We start from the raw sequence: 18926 nt of genomic DNA on the forward strand, positions 1-18926 counted from the left end.
AATATTATTTTTGGCTCCTCCACGATATTCAGTTCGCGTCTCCATTAATAATATCACGCAAACGACACACGTGGCTATTACACGTATTCTAGAAAAGCAACTTACTCATTTTCCTGTGGTACAAAATCGCTCTTAAAGCGACTATTGCACGCTCGTTTCGCGGTGACAGCTAATCGTCTTATGAAATAGCTAGCGGCGGTGTCGGACGTCTGAACATTTTGTTTTAATTCAACTGAACATTACGGAATTTGACTGCTCTGGAAAAAAATGTATCATAACTTTGATTGGCGGTGAGTAAAGGCAGCCACATGCCAAACCGTTGTACGTGGCCTATTGTGAATTCGTATCTGCCTGATCCTAGACGAAGCCGCATACAAATTTGGAAATTCTCTTGTAAACAACGCGCTTACTATGACTCCAGTTGAATCTTTTTTCCTTCTCTCTTTCTTGTTTCCATCGACATCGCTAACTACGCTTCGTCCACCAAAATACCTTTAATGTTTATCTTCCTCTGCGGGGTCAAGGCATCATCGTCGTTTATGCTAATGCTGGTAATGGTGTGTTTGTAGCGTCTAATTCAGAAGCATATCTCTCAGGACTATAACGCATTGCAGCAGTAGGCCAAACAATCCAGCCGAGGCGAAAGTACCGTGTTGCTGTTGGTCCATCGACGTTGTAGTGGCAGGGCCAACCATCCAACCAGGATATCAACGAGTGAGCTCGTCCCGTTTCTCCTTGTTGTGACGAATGCGTGCGCCGAATGCAAATCTCGATAATAAATTCTTATAAAGCAACAACGCTATCCGCAAGCCACAGTTACGAAAAACCCTTTATTTCTCGTTTGTCCCTCCAGCATTGGCCTCACTCACCACTGCGACTTACCCATTGCAAACCGCTCGCTCTTTCGCGAGGTCGCCCACTCAGTAGGCTGGGCATCTAGGAGACATCTGGGTAGTCTGCAATATCATAGCCCAGCTTCGACGTTACGGGCGCGATGCTGCCCCAGAACAAATGTTAAGTGTCCCTATTACGCCCTCAACGATGGTGACGGTGGCGCCGCCACGACGGCCAATGGAGCAACGGTGCTTTGTCGCTAAGGCTAATGCTGATACAAGAGCGGCAGAAACAGTATCCAAGGCAGCCATTGCAGTGCATCTACGTAGAGGCGCCGGCACCAGCATTTGGGCCGAAGTTAAAAGAAAGGGTTTATTTTTCACTAAGGAGTACTGTCTCGTAAAATGGAGCAATAACGAAGTAGCTCTGCTGGATGTGAGCGAAGAATAATGTGGAAAGGGGCTATACGGTGTGGGTGTTTTAGCAGGCATGATGCGTTGTTTGTAATCAGCTAGATTTTCCTGCATAGAAACAAGCGTTTTATTAGGCAAAGATATGTAGCGTTATGAAGTCGGTTCTTGCTTGCTGTAGCTGGACGCATGGTTACGAGTCGCTCTTCTTATATAACGAGAAATGAAGATCCACAGCAAGGCGCTACATGTATGACAAACATCTTCGGATCGTTCATATTTGTATTGAGTTGATGATTTCTGCAATAAAATATGTACAGCATCAACAGTCGTGTGATGTACCTAAGACCCGATTCAAGATGCCGTTCACAAGTTAATGATACGCTGATTTTAGGAAGAGATGCACATAAACTGAGACTTTTCTAATTTTATCGAATGGTGCCTCCACAATCAATCTAAGCAAATGAAAATCGTATATTTAACGAGGATTTAGGAGTGTACTTCCAGACACAATAAATGAGCTATATATACAACATATTGGTGGAAAATAGCTGTGATCGCGGACTGAAACTTTGGATTAGATCACACAAGTCTCTCCGCTTGTGCGAAAAGGTAGAACTGTTATCATTCTATTGTGAGATGGAACAGAGCGGTAATTCCATGTTGAATTTGAGTTGAAGCGCAAAGTTTGCCACGCTGACGGCTACCATTGCCGCCATTGCATAGATGTGATGACAGCTAACACGGTCCATATACATATAATACTACAGTACTTTCTAAATAGTATCGTCGAATCTTGTATGGACTTTATCCGGTTAAATGAATCTCGTATTCTCAATGGCGATGTTGTTGTCGTCGTCGTCGTCGTCGTCGTGCTAATCGGCAATCTATTTACTATCTAGAGCTCACTTACAAACTAGACGTACTTACCGGCTTTTACTTTGACTGGTGTACTTATGATGCTGCCGATGGAATTGGAAGCTATGCATCTGTATGTACTATCATGGACATCGCGGCGGAAGTCCTCCGATCGGAAAGGGACAAACACGAGGCTTCCATCATAACGATCGTGAACAAGATGGCTTACGTCTGACCGAACCTTCGAAAGAACCAAAAAAAATACGGCGGAGCTTAGCTAAAACCTGCCAGTGTCCTTATCAACGTTTAATAATATGGTACAAAACGTCAAAAACACAACAGCCATTTATAACATACGTGGCGTAATCATTTATTTTTGATAATTCGTGTAAACTTGACTAAGAGCAGCATCAGCCCCAACACAGTGATCAGTTTCTACATTTAACGTAAAGGGAGGGCCGAGGATGATGCCGCAATACGAAAATGTTGCGACAAAAGGCTCCTTTATTTAAAGCCGTCTTCTGCCGCACCAATTCGTTTCTCCTCTTTTCATACTTCAATCTTATGTACTCCTACGTAGAACGTACAGCATTTTAGCCTCTGCCCTTTTCACAGAAGCATGCCGCGCTCCTGTACGACACTGGCTGGTCGTTGATCAAGTTAATTCTCGCTTTGCCTTATGCCGCCCTTACGAAGGGCAAGTTACGTGTCCGGCTCTGATATTCCATTTTTCCAATACCGAGCCCGTTTTTATAGCGCTTATAGTCATTGCCGTTGGCAGCAATCACCACTCGCGTACGAGCATACGGCCATTATAACAGTCAGCCCTTGTTACAAGTGCTCGCGTTGGCCATACGGCACAATGGTTTCTTCTTTCCAGTCCTGAAACCTCCTATCCTTCAATATATAATCTAGGCCTTACTCAACTCAGCGCTACTTGCCTCGAACGCACTTTGCCCATGAGCCTACGAACGATAGAAGAGCGGGCTCGCTGTTCTCTTACCTGATCTCCGATCTCTGTAATCCATCTGATAGTGGGCAAGGGGTCTCCTTCCGCGGTGCAGTCGATTGTCGCTCCCGACGAGTTCGAGAAACTCACAGTCGGGGGTGGCACTTGGCTAAACCGCGGACCGCGGCGAGTGTCGTTGCCTGCAATTCACAAGCAACAAAATAAGGAAAAATTAGTACATACATACATTCTATTTTCATTCCAAAAATGTTTTTGCCTATCAAGTGAATACCATGACGATCCCATATTACTCGTTAGGGTTGAAAACGTTTATAGGCTAACACCTTCCGCAAGAGCAGCAACCCTTTGTTACTAGCGAAAAACAAAAATATTGAAAAAAAATTGGAGTCCATTTTAACTACTGTTGTTAAATATATATGGCAGGAGGGTTAGTTAAAGTCTTAACCGGTAAAAATAGCCGTCAGAAGGACCCAGTCAGCCCTTGCCTAAAAATGCACCGTCTGCGGCTGCCGTCCCCGCTACAAATCTAATGTAATACGGGCATTTTGGGGCGTGCAGGTTGAACGCAACCTTCTATTGGGAGTAGCCGTGGATTTTCCCAAAACGTTCACTTTTTCCCTTGTGTCGACTGTCGAGATCAGAATGTCGAGCGAATGTTGGTCGCCATAGGTAAATACGTTCGCGGTTTCTCGTAGCGCAGGAGAAGAAAAGTCAACGGTAAAAAAGACCGTCTAAAATTTGAGTAACGCTGTTCCCTGTTATTCGAAGCTTGTTGTAACCGGGACAACAACTTGAACAAGAGTTTGATCTGCCTTTTACTGGATGGTAATGCAAATACTAGTTGGACTATAACTTAAACGTAATCATAATGCGAACAGCGACAGTAACATAAAAGTTACATGAAAAAACAGCTATTTTGCGTAAAACGGCATGTACTACTACTTAATATTGAGTCAACCTCAATCTTTTTACATATTCTTCCTTTTATTCTTCTGTTTCTCTAACTGACATCATTTCATTTTCGCAGCTTTTGTGGTGTCGGACAACGTCAATAAAAAGTTTGATTGTGCGGTTTGTACTTGTAAACCTTTGCTACGGAAAAAGTGTTGGCGTTCCATGGAGCTGGCCAGCGTGCAGAATTTACTGCGTCCGATAATATATATCGTATTTTCTGGAGCTCGGCATGGTTTTCTGCAAGGCGCTGGTGCAGTCAAAGGCACGGCGAGGTAGCATGCGCTCTCAGCAGTGTTGGTCGTAGCCGTGTAGTACAGCTGCTGACGTGCTATGTTTACGTGCAGTTGAAAGGACTACGTGCACGAGACGACAGGACAGGATGGACGGCTCTGGGAGGAATGTGTTGTTTAGAATGAAAGCTACAAAACTATTTGTCGCTTTCTTGTTTTCCGCGAGCGTGATAACGTCTGTAGTTCTCATTACACTGAACACTCCCCGGAAAGCCTACCTCGGCACGCGCAACGTTCATGCAACAATGAATTTGCAACTTCCTCTATTAATTAGGGAACATGCGGGAAAGGCCTTCCCGTGCTTCATCTCTGCGCTACATCTGGTCGTCGAAGACCTGCACCAGGCCGAATTGAGCCTAGCTGGTCATTACAGTTGCCATCGCCATTCTCGATACGAGAGCTCGGCGAGAGTTTCGGTTAATCATATTGAGAACGAACGAAATGGATTGGAGTGCATTTAATACTGCATCGAAATATACTTTCCCAGAAAAACGCTAGCTACCGCGGAGTAATTTTAATCATACCTATAGATTTTACCAATGCCAATAGCACAGAAATGCACAGATTAACACCCTCCCATTGACAACGATATGCTTCCATGTACGCTGGCATGGCTAATCGTCTGGGTTTCAATCATCATTAGAAAACGTTGTTTATGGAGCTCTGAGCTTTTTTCATAAGTATTCAAGCATCGGTCGGATCAAGGCATTGGGTATGTGAACACTTACAGTTCTAGTTTGGCCAACTATACGTTGCGACTGCTCTATATTCCAATATATTTAGATACAACTATAATCTACACCCTTTTAATTAGTGGCCCTTTTCGGCGACCTTGTTAATACGAGCATTCGCGCCTACATACATAAGCGTTTATTAGTTGTTGTTCTAGTGCCTCTTTGAACTTGTCAGATGCTGCTCAGTTTGGATTGTAATTCGGAAGGTTTGGACGATAAAGGAACCAACATCTACGTTGACATTGCGAAGTAAATGCGTCCTCACCAACCTACACACACGTTGGTCATCACAGAAAAAAAAGGGATTTCAACTCTTCGATTTGGGAGTGAAGAAACTTTCTGGCAAGCTTGACGATTGAGTTTTCTTTTTTTCGGTTGTTGTATCATCCCAACTGTGTCCCCACCATGTGTTTCAGCGGCGAGAGCTCACTAGTAGAAAGCAATTCTCATTATAGAACCTCAATATGTGTCTGCAACATTCTTAGACGAAGCGAACTAAGCGTTGAAGTACAGACCGTCCAAAAGTTCGGCGATATTTACGCAAATAGAAATCGGGTAGATAAGAAGCGGCGAACGAAGTAGGCTCTACAACAACCAGCCTCATCGAAACCGAAGCAACCGATTTAAGCAGTGCAGCTAAGAGATCCTAGTTGCTTTTTGAATGAACTGTAAATGAAAAGAAAAGGCGAATTTGCATTGTGCATATAATGTTGAAACATTGTGAATCCCGTTCCGAAGAGATGAATTTTTCATTTACATTAGACACCGTTTTGCCCATAGCTCACCTTGTTATCAGCACACCCTGTGTAAATACCCTCATCAATGCATACTGTAGCATTAGCATGTATATCGTTGTCTACCTGTATACGTTCAGAGGAATTTTGCTGTCTCGCTGGCTAAGACGATAGTACTTCGTGTACTGTGCGGCATAATAAGAATCAGAAGGACTATAAGCTTAATAGCTAATTTCCGTATTCGAAAGAAATTACAATCGAAGTAAAAAAAAAAAAGCAAACAATGTAGACAAATGACCTGATGCATGCCTGCACTACGTAAATGCTATATACAATAACCCAGCGGTCGCTTTTTTCCGCCTCCTGCTAGTGCTATTGCCTTTAACGGAATGGATAGGTAACAAACGCTCGAACAAATTACTGTATACAACGTAAGTCCGACGGGATAGCAGGATTGCCATAGTGGGGCTGCATCGCTAAACAGGGCTCTGCTAGCGGTACACAAATCGTAGTAGGGGCAACGACAAAAATAATAACATCGAGTAATAACAATTTCCAAAAACCGTCCAGCTTACGTGTTTAATCATATTAGCAGTAGGAGTCCTAGATAACACTTTGACTAAGGCGACTCCAATAACCCATCTGCATAATACAAACACCAACCGAATCACTTGGGTGCCGTTAGATGTCCGCTGTGAGGTATATCAACTGATTTACGAAGTTCGTGTAACTGTATACTACACTATAGTCACGAATAATTTATAGAAATAGATGAGAACGAGGAATGAAAGTAAAAAATCTTCATTTAAATATTAAAACAATCATCGGAAACTTCTGCAGATTTCTGCCAAAATAGTTTTGTAAACAGTTTCCATATCGTAACAGATATCGTTGAGGCAAACATCCTTTTGACACTGAATATCGAGTAGTCTTATATAGATATATATGTAATCAGTATGTCTAATATAAAAAGGAAAAAAGATGTGTTTCTGACAATGAAGAGAACTGATCAAGATAACGAGCAATGATAAAGAGCACATGTCGTATGTATATAGCATATTACCTTATTTCGTCCCATATTTTTAAACCTTAAAGCCCATATTCAGATTAAGTGATAAGGGGCTAGTGGTCGAAAAATAGAGTGTCAGTGCGCTAAACATGTTAACTACCTACTTACTTAGTAAGTAGTCTTTTAATGCGAACGGCAACTGCTCAAGTGTATTTATGTTTCATCTGAGAGCAAAAAAACCCAGAAGCACTGCTCTCAAGCCTCGGGGCATACATGAGCTGAGGAAGCGAAAAAAAACCGATAGCATCGGAACGACTCACTTTATTAAATCGTGTAGCCTGAAGCAAGTCTCTCAGCGACGTGGCGATCATGTACAAGCTGTCTTTTAGCTATCTTGAAAGGTCGCCATGCAACACGAGTGACCTGATGCCAGTGGCACACAAGTCATTGTAGGAAACTGTAGGAGAATGATGGCTACGGGGGGATATGGGGGCGGACAGCATGCCATCCTATAGGTCTTGGTTGTCCCAACTGCACTATGCATTCTCCATAGTTCTCCATATAGAAAAAACGTATGAGGCCGCTAATGATATCTGTTATCCGTATTTAAGAACAAATCCGAAAAATAAGAACGGCGTGAACCATATTGTATACGGTCAAATACATTTACCTCCATACACATGGAAAAATATAAACGGGGTGATTGGTATAACGCGATGCCCATACTAAACTTGGATTATTCTATTTTCTGTTGCAAAATTAATATAACTTTTACTACACGTAGTTTTTGTTGATTTCCAGTCAAACTTAGTAACTAGTCTGGAAACATATTATATGAATATTCCAAGCTCCCCTGTTGTCTAAATTTATTTTTAGCATTCAGTTGTATATTTTTATTCCAACTATTCAATTTCAGATAACTGCGAATCACCATATGGCTTCCATACTGGCGAAAACGATGAGCTGAACATTTTCTAAGGAACTGAAAGTTTCACTCTTTTCCAAAAAGAGTTGAAGCGGATTTTTACCCTAACTAAACCAATGGTCGCACCCCAATGGGGACCATTTATACTGTTAGTTGTCACGCAATGGAGTACTGCCTTCCAGTAGAGGTTATTTATAATATTTTCAAGCTTAATTTTAATGAAATTAGTTTGCTGCCGAAAAAGTCTGTTAGAAGATGGCAAAATCTATTTTAACAAGCGAACTAGGTCTTATCTCGTTTATATCTCTTGAGCACTGCTTTACTGTTGGGATTTTAGACTTCAAGGGCTCATAGCTTAGATGAAATTGCATAACCACCGGCGCATTTCGCTACTACCGATACCCAACTAGAGTTCAACAATTTGTGCCTCACAACAGTTGAATTGATCGAGAAACAAATTACGTAGTTAGGACTCTAAAGGTGAATTTGTATAGTCCAGCATTTTGATAAGAATCGTCTTTTACCATAAAAATGGTTTCCTGTTTTTACTTAAATTATTACATATTAATTTCTAATCCTTTTATCATATTTAGTCTATGAACTCTCCGTTATCGATAATGTACGCTTCTCCATTGGCTTTGATCTTGAGTGCCTTGCTCAATGTTAATGGGCACCTTTGAAGCAGGGTAATATCTTTAGTACTACGCCAAATTGAAATAGAGTTATTCTACCAACATATATTTCGTGGCTTTCCGCCTTTGCCCCACGTTCTACATAGGTCTAGTTCGTAGAAAGAAGATGCTACTAAACATAGACAAGGAGCGTCTTATAGTAAATGTTCAACTTCCCCAGCTCAAACGGGCTGTCACAGTTACGTGGTTTATCAAGGTGCATCGCAGCTCTTGACTAGGTTAGCTAGAAATAGGTGGAAATCAGGAATAAGAAGAAACGAGATTCAGTTAGCAGTCGGTCTTGAGTTTCTCCTTAGTAAGTCTACGTCCGGCTCGTCGGCCGGTTTCTTTCCCGCGTGTCTCTTTCTGCCCCACCACTACCGCGTGAGGCACAGCCGCGCCTCCACCAAAGGCCTGCTCCTTCCCGTGCCGTGGACCGTTGCTCTTTTCTGTTCTCCTTTGCTGGCCCAACGTAGACAAGGAACGAGAACTTGACTGGTCTGCCCTATCGAAAGAGGGGAAGGAATTTAATTAGCTGTTCCGCTTCTTACGAGCCCACAAACACTTTCGGTGCGTCTCAAGACCCAGTTTAGCATGTGCTGTACGCAGCCCCTACCACCCGTGGCGTTACGTGGCTGTGCTACGCTCCATAACATGGAATACGTGCTATCACCACTACTTCTGCTGCACAGCTAACTAACAGACCTCGTTATAGTGTCCACGCTAAGGTCCAACAGGCGGGCCTTGCCTAGAAAGCACTAAGCCACGCATCTTAAGAAGAAAACACACCTTCCTGGGAGCAGCCTTTTGTGACTCACGATTTTCGCTGAGATGATGCTCCTCATATGCAATAACCTCTGCCCAATTCAATTCTAGACAACGCATTGTACTAACAAGAAGAATGTTATAATGTTTTATATGTTTAGTTAGATATAGATGCACACAAAAAATATATCGTCTATTTCAAAGGAACGCCGCTTAAAGTATTTCCACTACGCCATATGAAGTAGTGTTTGAGTAATTTATTCAGATTAGGAAGTACTGAGAATGCAAGATATAATATAATACAAGAAAAAAGCAAAAAATATAAAAAAAAAGTAACTACTTTGAAAATAGCCTCCGTTTCAAATGGCAATAGCGAAAATTATGCTGATCGTCTAGGTCAGAGTTCCATGCATTTAATCCCGTCGCTTCTGATCAAATCTGGTTGAGAAGAAGGCAACGAGTATGTAGGCCCTCGTGAAGTCGTCTTTGACGGTTTCTTCTTCCTTATACTGATCTGAGCTTGAAACGTCGTCTCACCATTTTTCTATCACGCTTTGACTAGGTTGTGAGGTGTCAGCTGGCGTATTACAAGCAGCGGTAGCAGATGCAGCAGGCAAGGAACAAGCCTGCGCTCTAACTCGAATAGTTATTTTGGGCCGCTGAACGTTCCAAAAAACTGTAAGCATCAAGCTTTCTCCTTAGTATTGTCGTATCACCTCAACGTATTATCTATCACTGCTGCTGCAGGAAAGTAAAATCCCAGCTTTAGTTCACAATCATTCATCAATCTTGCCCCACTCTCTTGTTCAAGAGTACAACACAACCTTACGAGTTCACACTATCACGACTTCAGACAGGCAATGCGAAACGAGAGCAGACGATGCGAAGTTCAATAGCTTTAAAATGAGCTCCCCGCCCGCCAACGTCGAAATTGGAAAGGAAGCAGCGCGGTGCCGATTGAAAGAGAACTTGGTCTACGAAGTTAGCTACATTTGGGGGAATGGCCTAAGGGACAAAAGAGACAGAAGCGCAGGAAGAAGGCGCCATTTAAAATACAGGCCTACCGAAACGCACCGTGCTCGACGTCCTAACCGTGAGCCCACATCGCAACAACAGCACTAGTAACAATAACACAATAGGTTCCAAGTGACAGTAAGAAGAAAACTTCAGCAGAGAAAATGTCTCATCGTTTACAGACTCCTTGAGGCTATAGCCACCGAGTTCTTTCAGCGCAGGTAAATCTACGTCGACGGGAAGGTATGAGATGGACGTACTAGCGAAGAAATCTTTGAGACATCCAATAACCAAAAACTCTCTATATAGCTACATCTATGCATGTACAAAGGTATATGCGGTAACCAACATATAACCACTTTATGCAATAGTCGGCCTGCCAACTAAACTCATTCAAGAAGGCGTACTCTCAACTGGATTTATTTTGCTCTAAAGTTAAGTACTCCAACAGAACATAAAATTATATAGAGTCCGCTACGCCAATGATCGATACTGAAAATACAACACCGCTGAAAAGTACCCATCCGAGCTACAATAAAAGTCAGCGTAAAAAACAAGAAAAGGAACGTGGGCGTGGGCAGACAAGATCTCCAGCACTTAATGACTGTCCTCGAGACTGGGTCAGCCAAATATGCTCAATCGCACGTTTGCTGTTGCGGAATTTACCCTAGCTCAAACGGAGACTGAATTTATCCATATCATGGTTTAACTGTTAATTAAGATATTACATGGGATTTAATACGCCTCGAAACAAACTTGTACTTCATCTGGTTTTATCACTGTGGCTTATTCTCAAGCCGACCGGATTTGGAAGGTTGGCAACTACCATCAGACGTGGTCCTTAGACATATCTGCAACTAAATTTCGAACGAGGTAAGCAGGCTTGATTTAAAGACAATCTATTTTGGGTCTCATGAGTACCTCTACTGTAAGAACTCAACTTCTGTTAGTACTTTTCCTTGAAAATAAATCTAATTTAAGAAAAAAGACACGCGACCGAGGAAGCAAATTGCCACTGAGAATTGCAGCCTTCATGGACAATATACCACAGAGATTGTTTGCAGATGCGTTGTGGATAAATATGTATAGCACTCGATGTCTCGGCTTGTAGCTTTCATGGCTCCCTTGAGGGTGACGATTAGTCGCCCATTACGGCGCACGTGTTACCCACTAGCTAGCCCTCAGCAGTACCTTAGAGTTTCATTTGATTCCAGCCACAATAAAGATACCTTGTGCATGGTGCTTGCCCTAGCTGTAAAACAACTCCTATGCTAAATCCTAGATTTTTTTAAACTTCAGAATTCATCATTTTGCTTTCTCTAGGTGAAAATTGTATTTATAAAACGAATATGACTTTGCACTAAATGCAAAGGGATGTTCGATAAGTATATCAAATAGCGATATTTCCATTGCAACAGCCACGATACATATTCACTTGGTGGTTTGCTTGCATATCCCAGTGGCTTTCTTTGTTGCTATATGCCATCTGTTTGTCCCTAATATTTGACCTTTAGTTTATTTAAAGACTTTCTTTATTATTACAGGGTTGCTGGTTGCTGAAATAACCTGCCCTGATTAACGATTCCAGCCGCTTATCAAGGTTGTCGTTTTATCAGTATTCAAAGGTCCCGTAGGCGTTTAGGGTTCCCAGTTCTGCATAGATAAGCGCTTATGAGTTCATGTTGGCATGACAACGGTATAGACACAGTAATGCGCGACCGCAAAAAGCGTCCGCCTTCTTTTGAGCAGCAAGGGTTTCTCTGAGGTGAGAAACTGTCCTCACAAAGAGAATCAGATTTTCCACACTCTGATTTCCCTCTTCACTATCGCTTTAGTTTGATCTTCAATATGTATAAAGATTCTAATTTTATTCACTTTTTGCTTACTTAGTATGATGTTTATTGTACTTTTGACAGAAGTATATAAGAAGGTGCCTTAAACACCATAACTGCCATCTAGCGTATTTGTCACTACAATTCTTAAGCTAATTGCAAATTATTATCACTGTTGAAACTTTTTAACTATACTAGCCAAATAACTATAACCTACCATACTATATACCATAACTTTTCCGCTATAGCAAGATTCTAATTGGATTATGCTTCTTCTTTTCAATCCCAGGCCACTTTTATCAATGACTGCCTTTGCAATTATATACGCGGTACATATTTTGTACACAAATCTACAGTATTGACCTTATCTGATCAAAATGGCTTCAGGGAAAGATGACTCCCACTAAACCTTCTCCAGCTTAAAACTCGCATATTGTGCGCCGACAGCAGTGCAGATGATTACACCCCACAAACTAATTAAGTAACTATTCATTGGAACATAATACAATAGTTCTCGTCGCCCGTTTTGCATTGGCTCGTACGCCATCGTTGAAGAGCGCGTTAAGCAGCCGCCGTCTGCCAGTCTCTGTCCCCATGCAAAACCAACCAGCAGCAGCATATGGTTCGTAATGGATGATAGTCAATGGACCTGGAAATTGATGAAATACGCGACGAGGAGAAGAAGGCCAAAGCAGGGACCCTAGTGGCGAACGGCGTAGAGGCAAGAAGCAGCAAGTCTTCCTCTCGTATTGTCGTCAGGACGTTTTTTGCCTTAGAATACCTGACGACATTAGGAAACCCTTCCTTAGCCCTGTGTTCAAGTGTGGTTCAGCCCTGCGCCCTTCCACTGTAACGAGGAGATAACACTTCAAAAAAGAAAGCGGCCGCAGGCGCCGTAAATGCCGCATCAATACCTAAAAAGCTGTGATGCCTACACAAACACCGAATGCGTGAAACTCCAATTTTTGGATTCCCTCGATCTGTCCGTTTAAAGGCAGCGTCGAAAACGCTTTCTTAAATAAACATAACTACACAAAGAGGAAGGGAAGTGTGGCTAAGGGGAAGAATGAAAAGAAAGCTCTGCAGCAATAAAAGGATTAGCAAAAGCGATCTAGCGAATATCCTCAGAGGGCGAGGGCAAAGCAATTGCAACGCTGTTACGCTTCTTTTTTCAACATTTGCCAAGAATCTTGCATTTATATGTGTCTGTACTATGTGGACGAGCTGGCAGGACGCAAATGTAAGCGCGTGAGCGATTTTAAGAAGACCGCCCCTGGACAGCAGTGCCTGTAGGCCACCCCGTCGTTCAACGTTCGTCGATGCTTTATAACGGAAGGATGCATGTGGGTGACAATGTGGCTCCTATTTCATATCGTACCCAGTTTTTCAAGGAGAGAGAGAAAAGAAAAAAACAGGAATATGAGCATAAATCTCGGAGTGAATAGGACAAAAAAATAGCGGAAATTTGTCTGGAACTTCAACAAGGCCTTCTCTAGAGCAACCAGCCAACCAACCTCATCAAGATCCTTAGATAAGGTTCACGAGATTTAAGGCACAGGCTACACTGACTGTCGCTGCAGTTGCAGTGGCGGTTCTGAGACGGGGGTGATGGTGGCTGTATCCGCATCAAATGGACCTTAATGAAGCACAACGGGACTATCCTCAACAAACCCCAAACTGCGAATAAATCATTGCTGTCTACCCAGACAGGCTAAACGGCAATGATTTATTTTATCCAAGAGGAACATATGTGGTTCCAAGCACGTTTCGGATCCGCTCAGTTCAATACTTAATGCGATTAATATACTTAACAGTATATCGCTAGACTCTAATATCTATGAGCAAACAGAGTAATATTGGAAGAGGAACACGTCGCGGAAAGCCGTCTGAGAAGATTTGTCAAGCGTTGAGTTGATACGAACTCATCGTTAATTACATCATACGATGCAGCTGGGCTAAGGAGCTGGACTAACGATGGGCTTCATATATAGTCGACAAAGGTCGACAATGCGCATGAACTATACGAATTCCGCATTAGGACTCCGCTCACGATATAGGTATGCTACATATAATACGGTGTCATTTAAGCGACTAAATTTAATCTGCTCGCTCATGATCCGAGCGCCTAGTAGAGGAACATATGAATCTTAGGTGAACGATAGATTTAATAAATACAGTTGATCATTTTAGGTAGAAATAGATTATACAAGTACATTTGTAGAGGACCCACAAATATATAGGTTGGTAGATCAACTGTTCTGCTTCGAATATCGCTTGGCTCATGTATACCGGGTATCTAATAATGCATCCCGCACTGTCCACAAACCAAATGAAAGTATTACTCTCAATTGGCAAACCATCTGATATAGTGACGATATATGGTGGGTTTAGATCAAATCCATTATAGCTGTCATTTTTTTATCTACGCTTTTCTCCCAAGCGACATATATACACATATATCTGTTCGTATACACATATATGGCCGAAAGTTGCTCGCAGACAACAGAACGCGCTGTTACTGCTCTTGTAGTACATAACCACTAGCTTTCGGTTAGCCACCTTCGCTGTCGTTCACACTCCGTTTCAGCCAATCCCGCAAATGGAGGTATTTTTTCGGCCCAGTAAACGCAACAAGCTTGATGGGGATTGGTTTTTTCTAACTGTAAGGGCGGTACAACTGTCGTATTGACTCGAAGAAAATCCCAAACCGGGAGCGGTGCAGAGGACTGAGTAAAATTGGAGATGGGTAGGGGAGAAGCAACGGTACAAAGGAAGCCTTCGCTGGAAAGCTGCTGCAGTTCTGGCTGGACCGTTTCGTGCCTCTGTGGCGCGAAATTCAACTCGACAATCACTTCGGCTCCAAAATAATGCCAGACACATATCACGGCGCGTATATATTCGAGGCTAAAATATGTATCTGTTTTAAGAGACGACGTTTTAAGAAAGCCTTTGTTCACCCCGTTTTCTTGCTCGACTTAAACTAATTCTATCAGTAAACTCATATCCTTTTTAAGTAATTCTAAGTAAGTAATTTGTTACAAAACAGCGAGCCTGTTCGTACCTACATACGTAAATGAAAAGGCCAGCAGAATTGAAGTGAGTCCCGCATTTTTGTTTGTCGTTTAATCCACTGTGTAGGGGAAATCTGACTTCCATGTTAAATGACTTCGTCAAAACCTGTCGTGGGCAGACTCGATACGCTATTTTTTCGCTAATCCCTTTTGGCTGTATCAGACTGGATCATTCGATGCTCCCTGATGGAGGCTGAACTGGTCCCAACAAAAAGGACGACAGTAGCGAGCCAGATTGCCAAATGAGCAGCGGCGCGTCAAAGACCTTTTTTGTTGGCCTTCAGGATTCTGAACGCAGCGGTCCTACAAGTTTCCGACCTCAAATCTGTCCGTTGACGAATTTATGTAAGTTTGTTCAAAATACTTTTTCTTAAAAACGTCAGAGGCACAGTGATTTGTCGTAATACCGTTCTTAACGGTATTGCCGTTAAAATTCCATATTCGAATTTAGAACCTAATTTTCGATTTCAAAGGGGCATTCAATAGTGCAATAGGCATTTCCCAAATCACATACGCGTTTTTAATGTAAATACCAAACAGACCGTTAAATTGCTAAAAAACACTGAGTACCGAAATATATTTTATGGAATTTATAGATTATATATATGTTTATATATTTTTCTATAAACGAACGATGCAATGGAATTTCGATTATCTGTATCCCAAAAGGTCCTCCGTTCAGCGCTTACTTGGACCCATAAGGCTTTCGCGCTTCCTCCTAACTACTGGAATAAAACGTGCGAGTAAATTAAGCTAGGAGCAAAAGAGCGAAGATTCTGCTAAACTTGGGAGTTTCTGTTGCAAACATTTATCATTAGTCCTAAAATGCGGAAGCTCACTTCAAAATATGTAAGCGTTTGCTACAATTTTTCTAAACAGGTGATTTACCTAGCACACTCTGTAAGGACTCCATTCAGGGAAAGCAAAAAAGAATTCGGTCTGTCCATCATTCATGGCCAGCTCACGATTTACTTTAGAGCCGAGACAGATTGGATGGGAGATGTTCAGTTGAGGCAGTTCCTAAACTTAAGTAAGACGTTTTGTTAATTTTCAAAATCTGCCCACACAAAGTTAACTATATTGCTCACAAAAGTAGAGCATAGAAGAAATGCATTGTTGCGTCTAAAAATGTAGATACTTTACCTGGTTAATATAAACTTGGACGAAAATTACAGGAAAAATATTCATATATCTCAATACTGAATATGCTGTTGAATTTCATGGCTTTGAATAATATTTTGGTTGTTTTTCATGCCACAGAGATATAACTCATGATGCTAATCACTTTGAGATCAAACCATGTCTACCATGGAAACTGGCAAAAATACTACCTTCATTTTACTTAGCTGGCCTGAAAGATTACGAGTCGGTTAGCCGTCCAGTGCTGCGCTGTCTATAGAAGCATAGATAGACTAAAGAGGGAAAAAGGCACTGTCTAAGGATCCCCGCGTCCGTGTCTTTCTCTTTTCCCAAACGGCCTCCGAATGGGTTCCTCGTTTATCCTCAACGGCTCCCCGCACATCAGCCCACCTCAGTCTCTTCAACCCACCAAACACGCCGACTTTCCATCAGTTTTGTCCGTTCGTGTATCTGTGAAACAGCATCACCAGAAGCGACTGCCGCGGGCTTTAGGGTTACTAAAAACGGTAGTGGCAGGCTAGACCAGCTTCAGTGGCCGGCCCATGGCGGTGGCGATCGCGACGGAGGCGACAATCGAAGCGGATAAATTAATTCTTCTCCAATTTAATTTCGACTAGGTTTTTTTTAGAGTTGGGTTATCGGCTGGTCGAATAGAGAGCGAATGACAGGATGAGGTAGATCGACTGGGAGCCGCTTTCGGGAAGAACTTAACCGAGCTAGGTGGATTTGACTTGGTTGGTAGGACAGAACATAACGGCGTCGAAGGACCAGCTGGAACCAATGACTGCCGGCCTATCGCTAGGAATAGTTGACTCCCTAGAACTGTCCAGTCACTGAATTACCTTTCGTATATAGCTGTTATGTAGCTGGCCGCTTTGCCGGCGCGTATGTCGCTTGTCTGTCCTTTACCTCAGTTAAGTAAGTGAACCTCTGCTCACAATGACGGCAGGCGAACGCTATTGAAGTGCTGCGAAGGCGGACCGATGAACATTAATGATACTGGATGGTGCTGTCACAGCGTATTGCAGTTCGCCTGAGCGAATAGATACTAAGCGAAAAAATAACAAAGTGGCAGTTGAAGGTATGACTCTATAGCGCACATCCTTTAGATGTCTTGAGGGCAGTATACAGTCATAGATATTCTATTAGATGTAATTACTTAAGTAGAGTTCACCGAAATTTCGCTTACCAAGCCAGCTTCATGGCTTACCATAGGTATTTAATAAAAAGATAACTAGTTTTCCAGCAAAATAGTTCGAAGATGAAAAAAAAAATCAAGCAATCGCGCGAAATCCCTTTTAATGTCGTGTTGGCGAGTTTTCATAGATATCCAAAGTCCAGTCTCGTCGTAGCTAACGTCACTGACGTTTTCCATAGCGAGATTCCAGCGCATCTGATGTGTATTTCGCTCTATTTTTTTATTGCCTCCATCGCCTTCGAGTAGACGGAACGGGGTGTACTTCTTCTAACCGATCGTATCGGCGTAAGTTAGCGTGCCCAGTTATCACCGTATTACTGGAATGACGCGGCAAACGCAATGATCGCGCTCTGAAACTTCAACATCAACGGTGCGTTTTTTCGGTCACCTGGTTGAGCACTTCGTGTCGTTCTTTTGATGTCGCCTGATCTGTGCGATTGAAATGTCTCAGCTGCATCCAAAGTTTCTCTTGGTCGAAATCGGATACTTACACGCGCATCGGTTCCGATTGTTCGTATCATGGAGCTCACTGATTGATTGTCCACTTCAGTTTTCACGGTTTCTTTTTCCTCCATTTGCGAGGTGTATTTTTACCAGAGGCTCTATGTTTCTTTTTGCTTGCCGCATGCATTTGTAATTGGATGCATATTAATGCACGCCAACAGACAGAGCTCTATTTTCTTGTCGCCAGCTTTGCAGGTTAACTACCCACCATAATAGTAATTTTTTTAATAAAATTTGTTTAGATACATTATTTTTTATAACTAAAAATTGATCGACTATTTGGTGTTAACGTTTTGAAGAATAAGCAAATTTTTCGCCAATAACCAAATGAAAACAGTCTCTAATCGGTGAAAATGATGATCTTCTATGTTTACTGTCACTAACGTATATTCTTGACTCAGGAAATTGCTCACTCTTTTTAACAACGGCAGCGATACGTACCTAGCACTATACGACCCATTCGTTCACTGTGAAGCAATGGCAGAATGATAGCGTGCACTGCCTTCAGATCTCAGATAGAACGTAACGCCTGATCGGATACCGCATTTACCTTTATTTGGTTTTTGGCCCAACATCTTGGCGATAAGGAAACACAGCAACTCTACGTACGAATAGATTTCGGCAAAGTTCCGGTTATGCAAACGGTGTCTTCTTGCTGGCTGTTCGAAGGGCCGTCGTAATTAAGCATCTATGTGCCCGTCATCTCAAAACGACTATTGTTGGAATACCGATTTCGATTGCGACTGCTGGACCTTACTTCGGGTGAGTATGATCTCGGCTTTACGGGGCCGATGAATGTGATATTGTGTCTCGCTTGTGGACTGGCCAATTCTGGCCTCGGAGAAATCTTTGTGTTTTACATTGAAGCCCATGCCGACTAGACGCACTGCAGAAAAGACCACGGCCTATGGTTATACGTTGCAATAGCGTTTCAACAAACAACGAAGGTGCCAGTTGAACAGCGGCCGCCATTATGCCAGATGTAGCTGTCTGTCCCTGTAGCACACATTTGT

The 18926-nt window shown here is 42.5% G+C and overlaps 1 protein-coding gene across 1 annotated transcript in view; it reads right to left on the reverse strand.

Annotated features, from left to right (window-relative positions):
• Positions 1 to 2316, reverse strand: part of LOC111246697 (cell adhesion molecule Dscam1-like) — a 49238-nt gene extending 46922 nt beyond the window's left edge. Inside the window, exon 1 of the mRNA XM_022796708.2 lies at positions 2175 to 2316. The gene's annotated coding sequence lies outside the window, so the exon portion shown is untranslated. The remainder of the gene's footprint in view (positions 1 to 2174) is intronic.
• Positions 2317 to 18926: the final 16610 nt, after the last annotated feature.

Source organism: Varroa destructor, unplaced genomic scaffold, assembly GCF_002443255.2.
Source record: "Varroa destructor unplaced genomic scaffold, Vdes_3.0 BEIS01000001.1, whole genome shotgun sequence".
NCBI lineage: Eukaryota > Metazoa > Arthropoda > Arachnida > Mesostigmata > Varroidae > Varroa > Varroa destructor.